Source organism: Acomys minous (assembly GCF_964271855.1).
Source record: "Acomys minous genome assembly, chromosome: 9".
NCBI lineage: Eukaryota > Metazoa > Chordata > Mammalia > Rodentia > Muridae > Acomys > Acomys minous.
Window position 1 is genome coordinate 59,257,990 of NC_140490.1, and position 7,674 is coordinate 59,265,663.

Below are 7,674 nucleotides of genomic sequence, written 5' to 3' on the forward strand. Positions count from 1 at the left end.
CAACTAGTAAACACAAATTTGAGATTTTCTCAGTTCCGATCCCCATGGCAACCATGGGGCAGGCAACTGCCTGTCTGTTCTGACTGCCCCAGCACTCATGCATTAAGGATGCTCCTGGCCAATGGGACCTTTAGTGACAGATTCTTCTTGCCCAGTCACTACACAAAGCAACTCCTCAGATGTGAAATTGATCAGATATGAATCTGAGCCTCCCATATTTACTTACTTAGTGACTGTAGGAGAAAGGGAGATTCTAGCATTGATGTTATATTTGAGCTTCTTAGGAGGCTCAAATCTGTAGGATGGATCTTTATGTGACATCCATCCTACAAACTTCAATGCATGGCTGCCATATTTTTAGAAGCACAAAGAGGTAATCTCAGTCAACAAAGAAAATCCCCACCCTCTGCTCCTGACTTCACCCATCTAATATGTCCAGGATGCAGCCACGTAACGTATCAGGAAGAGCTCCTTCTCCCACAGGGTCTATACACTATCTAAAAGCTAAATTAGACATGTACGTGTCATGCGTTTCAAAGAACTATAGCTTGAATGAATCCCCTGCCCCTCCCCCACCCCAAATACTTATTTGTTGAAAATGTAGTTCCCTCATTCATATGCTAATGGAATTTGATGAATGGGGCCCAGGGAAGAGATCTGTATCAGATAACGAAGGTGGGCCCTGTGATGGCTTCTGTGCTTAATAAGAGGGAGCAAGGCTAGAGTTTGTGTGTTCTCTCTTCCTTGTTATGCGACACCATCTACCATGTCATGATGCAGCAGGAGGGCCCTCCAGTTGCCAACCACACTGTTGGACTTCCAGCCTCTACAATTATGTGAAATGACCTTTGGTTCTTTATAAAGTACTTAATGTCAAGTATTGTGTTACAACAGCCAAAACCAGACAAGGTCACACAGTACATAGAAGGGTAATGGGCAAGAGCATAGCTCCCTGGGAGGCACTCAAGGGTGACGTTCTGAAGAGGTGCTAGATTTGATCCCAAATAAGGGAGGGAGGCTTTTGAGGACCTAGGGAACAGTATCACCCTGGAGTAACTGCTGAACCTTAGCTGAGTGGAGCTACAGAAGAAAGGACCATGAGAGTTTGAAAGTGTCCTGCAATGGGATGCAAGGCAGGGATGACGGCAGGGCAGGGTAATGAATGTGGACCATGAAGAGATTTGGAAGCCAGGTTAAGTTTTCGAATTTACTTCTGACACAGGAAGCCCCTGGAGGGGAGCCACTGAACATCCTCCATGAGCAAGTGGATGCACTTCCGTGAGCTACTTATCTGTGCAACAACTTTGTTTGTTTGTTTGTTTGTTTGTTTGTTTGTTTTTTGAGACAGTGTTTCTCTGAGTAGGCCTGGTTGTCCTAGACAATGCTTTGTAGACCAGGCTGGCCCCAAACTCACAGCGATCTGCCTGCCTCTGCCTCCAGAGTGCTGGGATTAAAGGTGTGCCCATCTCGTAACAATTTTTCTTAACTCCTTAGTTTTTCTACATTTTACTAAGCCTCAAATCCTAATTTATGCACATTTTATTGTACATCAGTGTGGGCAGACTATTTTAAGTCCTTATATATCTGTACCATGTTTATATATCCACATTTCTATTCCTCTATCAACTTACATGGTAAAAAAAAATGTAAAGTCGTATTAATGGTTTTACACTAATTTTGCTGTTTAGTGAGTCATTCATTAGCTCAAAACAGGAAAGAATGACATCCAGACATGAGAACTTCAGCTCCATAAGGAATTGCTGAATCCTGGTAGCAACAGTGATACCTGAATTTACCTAACATCACAAAACACAGGCAATCCCAGCAGCAACATCAGGAACCAGCATGACGTCACTGTCTCCAGTCACAGTGCTGATCCATAAACATTTCCAGTTTGACCCTGAGACTTTCCTTATTTTCCCTACAGTTTCCACAAACAGACTTAATAGCTTACCTGCTCAAGACGAGCTCTGGAGGCCCATGGAAAGTGGGTCAAGTAGGCGCTTTCCCCAGTAAGAAACATGAACCCCAAAGATAACACTCCTGTGCTTCTGCCAGTGAGGGATAGGTTAGAGTGGGTGGGGGAAGGGATACCGATGCTCCATGACCACAGGCTACTGAATGGTTTCACAGGTTAGATATTAGGAGAAGTGTAAAACTCCAAGCATCCCTTTCCCTTGGGGTTACTTGCAGCTGCAAATAGTCTTACACACTCTTGGATCTTTGGGCCTCCTGCATGCCAGGCAAGCACCTCATTCTTTTTTTTTTTTTTGCATTTTTTTTATTGAAAAATAAAACCATTCATATTACATCTCAATTGCTATCCCATCCCGAATCACCTCATTCTTGTGTTTTTTTTTATTAATTTATTCAGATTATATCTCAGTTGTTATCCCATCACTTCTATCCTCCCATTCCTCCCTCCCTTCTGCTTTCACCCTATTCCCCTCCCCTAGGTCTAAGACCAAGGGGGAATTCCTCCCCCACTATATGGTCATAGGCTATCAAGTCTCATCCTGGTAGCCTGCTTATTCTTTCTTTGAGTGCCACCAGGCGTCCCCATCAAGGGGAGGTGGTCAAATATGGAGCACCAGAGTTCATGTCAGAGTCAGTCCCGGCTCTCCACATAACTGTGAAGAATGTCCTGTCCATTGGCTAGATCAGAGTAGGAGTTCGGTGTTTACTATTGTATTGTCCTTACTTAGTGCAATAGTTTGAGCAGACCTCTCCTGGGCCCTGATCCACCTGTCATGATGTTCTTCTTGTAGGTTTCTAGGACCCTCTGTGTCCTTCCATTTCCCCATTCTTCTATATTTCTTTTACCTAGAGTCCCAGTAGGATGTCCTTACATCTATCCCAACCTCCTGGTAAGTGAAGACTTTTTGAGCTGTATACTCCCACCTGCTAACTGATGCACAGTTACAATTGGTGTTGACAAAGCTGTCTGTGTTTGTCTTGAACTCACTCCAGCTCAGGTGGGCCTGAAACCTTTACCCTTCCCGCCTCAATCTCTTGAGTAGCTGGGGTTGTTGGCTTGAGCTACCAAGCCTGGCTAGTTTCATATAAACTTGAGTTTTCTTTGGAGTTTAGGAATCTCAGTGTCCAAGAGTGTGACTTATGTACAAATCTTCACCAAAGCCAGATAATACAGTCAGACCTTCATATCCATGGGTACAAACAACCACAAAGACCAAAGAGTAAAAGTGTTTGTACTGAATATTTACAGATATTTTTCTTGTAATTATTTCCTAAACACTACGTACAATTATTTAAACATTACACTGTGCCTTATTGTCAGTCATTTAAACGTGATTTAAAGCATATGGGAGAATTGTGTACATGCTATGCATACATTATACCACTTGGTTGAAGGGATCTGAGTATCTTTGGGTTTTAGTTTGCCTTCAGTCACTGTGATAAACACTGTGACCAAAGGCAACTTGGGCAGGAGTTGATTTCAGCTTACAGTTGTGATGCACCATGAAGAGAAGTCAGAGCAGGAACCGAAGCAAGCATCATTCCCCATGGTTTGTTCAATATGTGTTCTTTATGTAACCGAGGACCACCTGCCCAGGGGTGGTACCACACATGGTGTGTTCTCTATGTAACTGAGGACCACCTGCCGAGGGGGTGGTACCACACATGGTGCTTTCTCTATGTAACCGAGCACCACCTGCCCAGGGGTGGTACCACACATGATGCTTTCTCTATGTAACCTAGGACCACCTGCCCAGGGGTGGTACCACACATGGTGGGCTGGCCCCTTGCACATCAATCATTAATCAAGAAAGAACCCATAGACTTGCCCACAGGCCAATCTCAATCGAGGTTCTCTCTTTCCTAAATGACTCTAGCTTGAATCAAGTTGAAAAAGCAAAGCAAAACACAAAACGTAACTAGTATGAGGCACAGGAAAGGCTCCTAATAAAACAGTTCTTCTCAAAGCACTGTGGGGTGGCTATATGACTGTAGAAAGAGAAATGTAAGTCATACTGATGTTTCATACTGATGTCTCCAATCCAATTGTGATCATGGGAACTTTACTTCTTTGGGTTTAGGTTTACTTTTCGCAGAAATTTTAAGCTTTTCATAACTATAATTCTCCTGAAAAATATGTAGGCCTGGCTGGCCTGGAACTCACGATGTAGAACAGGTTGGCCTCAAACTCAGAGATCTGCTTGCTTTTTTTCTCCTGAATGAAGACATGCACCACCATACCTGACCAACCCTAACTTTGTGTTTGTTTTATTGTAGCATATATAAATGAAAGTCTCAATAGGGTGAAAGCTGGAGGGAGGGAGGAATGGGAGGATACAAGTGATGGGATAACAATTGAGTTGTAATCTGAATAAATTAATAAAATTAAAATTAAATTAAAAAATAAAAAATAGTATCAAAATAAAAACAATCTATTTACATTTATGCTAACACCCCTAAGGCAACCAGAGGTGAAATCTGTGATCTAGGTCATGAGTAGATGTGGGACTCTGCTAGATAAGGTTGAGGTCTGACATCTCAGGTTAGCCATTTGTGCTCACTCTATGATGACCCAGGCCACCCCCCACCGAACACTGAATGACAAGTGACCATGAACACTGTGCTTTTTCAAGGTGGTTCAATATATAGGCCTCGCGTCTCCAATGAAACTGGAGGCAGACAATAGGTTGTGAAATTTTTCCCAGTGTCCCATTACTGGAAGGGGACGAGTGGCCAGGCTGATTCTCTCTTCTCACTCAGTCCTCCGTGCCACTGGCTCACTCATTCAGCAGGTAGCCAGGGAGCATACCAGGTGACACAAACATGGACAACGTGGCTGAAGCAAGCCCTTGTCCATTTTCGCCAGATAAATCTGATGGTGACTTCACGGTGACTATAAACCAGCACAGGCTCAACAGCATCCCCTGGCACCTTCCCAACCACGTGGAGGCTCTGCCGTGGTCAGCCATGCTACCTACACAGAGCAGTTTATAGATGACCAATGTACTCTGGCCCCGCCCCCACCCCCACCCCCCCTCCACCTGGGCCGTCCGCAGTACAGCTCAGGCTCCATTCAGGCACACTATATCACAATTTACTTTGTATTAAAGTCATGGAAGATTCACAAGCCCGCTGAATTTGAGAAGCGCTGGTGGGAAGAATGGATAGGAAGCCATAGTTTAGGCAATGGAGGAAGGCCACTCGATGATGCCAGCTCTGAGTGTGGCCCTGGACATGAAGACACTTCGTGTTTTGGGACAGTGAAAGGAAGGTCAATATTCTGGGGACAGAGGCCGATGAGGATAATGGGTGAACAGTCTGCATTGCAGACGTCCTCGGAGGTCCTTGGTTTGGGGCTATATCTCTGCTCTGGAGGCTCCTACCCCCAGCTTCCTCCTCTGTCAAAGGGTAATGACCCCCTCCCTGAGCCCTTGGGCTGCTGAGACCCATAAGGGTCAGTGCCTGAAAACTGTTCCCAACCCTGAGGTCCCTGCTGTTGCGCAGTCTGTTGCCAAATGTACAGGTCACTTAGGGTTAGCAGGAGGAAAGGCTCCCAACCTTTGTGTTTTCTTTCTCTTAACTCCGAAAAGATAAAGGGGAAAGGAAAAACTTGAAGAAAAAAGTAAAACAAGCACAGAAGAAGTTAAACTGGATATCTAAGCTCCCCTCCCAAAATACAGGCTTTGAATTTCATGCAGACTTGTGCACAAGCCCGCTATTTACTCCTATGGATCGGATTGAAGTATCTGGTTCCAAAAGCTCCCGTGAGCAAAGCTCCGCCTTGGATACAACTCGGTAATTGTAAACCTGGCTTGGATGTGGGGCAGGTGACCCAGAGAGCTCCTGTTTGCTCTCCGTTTTCACATTCTATTATGTAGCTCCCAGCACCAAACCAGCCAATCAGCTTGACTTATAACCCGAAACCACTCCACATCCTGTGTGCGTCTGTTACCGACATTTATGTAACACAGGCCCTCAAAGGTGTTCACACCTGTTACCGTATGTATACCTTGTCACTGCCCTTAAAAGCAGCAGAGAGCTTTTGAATTCTTGCTTTAAATGCTCAACTTCATTTGAGATGCTTTCCCAAAAGTTGCAGATTTTTGACTCATTTTGGGTTTCAGATTAGGGTTGGTTGGCCTGGTAATGTCTACGTGCATACCTGAAAATTCAAAAGGCTCCAAAATCAGAAAACACCTTTCGGTTCCAAGCATTGCTCTGGGGCCCAGAACCCACAGCTGCTGTGAGCTGATGTGTGCAGCAGCCATGTCCAGAAGGCAGCAATTCATGGCTCCTCCCCTCAAATCCCCACCCACCAACTTGTGTTCTTTCTGCCCCCTTTTCTGTGGTGGTCTCTGAGCCTTAGATGGGGGGAGACTTATAAGGATGAGCACTCACAGCTACTTATGCGTGGCACTTAGACCAATTATGAGTCTCTGCGCTAACCATGACCCACCGCAGAAAGGGAGCTCTCTAACCAAAGTCTCCAGCTATGACCATAATATGTATAAGGCAATTTGACAACATGATCCTTTAGTAATACAAGTGTCACCTGTCCCAAGGCCAGTGATCTCCCCAATAACGAACTTTTGGGCCAGGTTGATAGTACCCTACCTACAGCAGCAGGTCTGACATGCTGCTCCCCTACCCATGATACAAGCCACTGTTGTATTAGCGGGCACATCTTGCCTGGCAGGTCGGCATTGTTGCATTCAGAGTTGGAGTTGATTCACTTTTGCATCCATATAGTAGGTCCCTATGCTTAGGAGCCAGTAGTTTATCATTCCCTTCCGTACACATCTCTCAGTGTGCACACAGAGGCACTATCCTAGAATTGGGAAACATACTCCCTGGAGGGGTTGTTGGGACATAAGCTATACATATTTTCAGTTTTTTTTTTTTAGCAAGTCCTGCTAGCTGCCTTCCAAAGGGTTTGTTTTAATGGACACATCAGTGTTGGTCTCTAAAAGTCCATACTCTCTTTAGAAGGAAACACTTTGTTCTTGTCAAATTTATCATATTTTTAAAGGCTAGAAATACAGGTCCTAAATGTTTCTGTGGAATGCATATATACCAAAAATTATTCTACTCAATAATCAGTGTAAAATTAGGGGGGGGGGTTGATTCAAAGACTAAGGCAGAGACTAAGACAGAGAAAGTAAGAATTTATTTCAAAAAGAACAGGCACGGAGGGAACTTGGTGTTTATGCTTTTTCTGAGTGTGTGTGTGTGTGTGTGTGTGTGTGTGTGTGTGTGTGAGAGAGAGAGAGAGAGAGAGAGAGAGAGAGAGAGAGAGAGAGAGAGAGATGCCTGGGTTACTTGAATTACATTTGTGAGCCACCACTGCAGACCCATACAATCTTTCTTTCTTTCTATTTTTTTTAAGTATTAAGATGAAGTATATAAAAGTGATTAATGTTCTCTAGGACATAAAAGATAATGTGTTCTAACCAGTGGCTTTCCAGCAGTGACTTGTTAGTCTGCCATCCACTTTTACTTCCAGATCTCTTTAAGCAAGTACTGTTAATACAAAAACACTTTCTTCAGCGCTCAGGAATGTCAGGCTCAAAGTGCAGGCCAGCCTCACCAAGCCAGGCTACTTGGGCAGCAGGGGACTGAAGACCTGATTGTTCCCAGCAAACCCTACCCTAAAGATGGGGTGTCTTGAAGAGAGGACTTCCGGAGGTCCTGGGGGAT